Below are 1,094 nucleotides of genomic sequence, written 5' to 3' on the forward strand. Positions count from 1 at the left end.
GCACCTTAGTCCTCAAGCTGACATCTTTGTTCTTCAACACTTTAAAAAGGTCTTGTGCAGCAAATTTGCCTTAATGCAATACGTCATTTGATTTCTTGACTGCTGCTTATATAAGTGTTGATGGTTGATCCAAAAAGACTGAAGTCCTTGACAACTTCAATCTTTTCTCCGTTGATAAGGAGGTTCAAGCTGGATTCAAAAGAGGAGGTGGAATGAGGGATATCATGGCTAATGTCCGATAGATCTTGGCTGAAAACAGAGAATACCAGAAAAATGTTTACCTGTGCTTTATTGATTATGCAAAGGTTTTTTATTGTGTAGATCATGACAAGCTATGGACAACATTGCGAAATATAACTATTCCAGAACACTTGATTGTGCTCATGAGGACTCTGTACCTGGACCAAGAGGCAGTTGTTCAAACAGAGCATGGGAACACTGAATGGTTTAAAATAAAGAAATGTGTGTGACAGGGTTGTATTCCTTCACCATACTAATTGTAGCATTAGGTGACTCCAATCCTAGTGATATCACTGTGAAAAAACATTTGAATGACCTTGGGCTGCCAATTTTTCTTGTTTTGCCAGTCCATTTTGGTGTTTAGATGCAACTTTCTAGAAGTGCAGGCAGGCTTCACAGGTTTTAGACATACCCTAGCACATGGGTGTAATAATGTCACAGTTTTCAATTTAAATTTTATGCATTCATTATAGAACACTAAAAAAAAATTAGCTCAAGTTATGGGAGTTCAGTTATTATTCTAATGTACGATCTGGTGTTCTAGTATGAAAGCCTAGGTGTTCTGATCCAAAAAAAATTCTTATTCTATCTTTTGTGTATTCCTCTTTTTTTTTTTTAGCAGGAGGGGAGTTTCATGTTTTATTATAAATGAACAAAAAAATACTGTATTTACACTCCCACATGTCCCCTGTATGCCTGGAACCTCTGCTGTCTCCTCTGTACAAGACTGTTGAGCCCACCCAAGATGCAGGATTCTCTCCATTATCCGCTGGGATTTTTGTATACCTCTTAATTGTCATCTAACTTCTCTTAATTATTTAATAATATTTATCTTTTATATAATTACAAAAATC

Source organism: Chrysochloris asiatica, unplaced genomic scaffold (genome assembly GCF_000296735.1).
Source record: "Chrysochloris asiatica unplaced genomic scaffold, ChrAsi1.0 scaffold00074, whole genome shotgun sequence".
Classification (NCBI taxonomy): Eukaryota; Metazoa; Chordata; class Mammalia; order Afrosoricida; family Chrysochloridae; genus Chrysochloris; species Chrysochloris asiatica.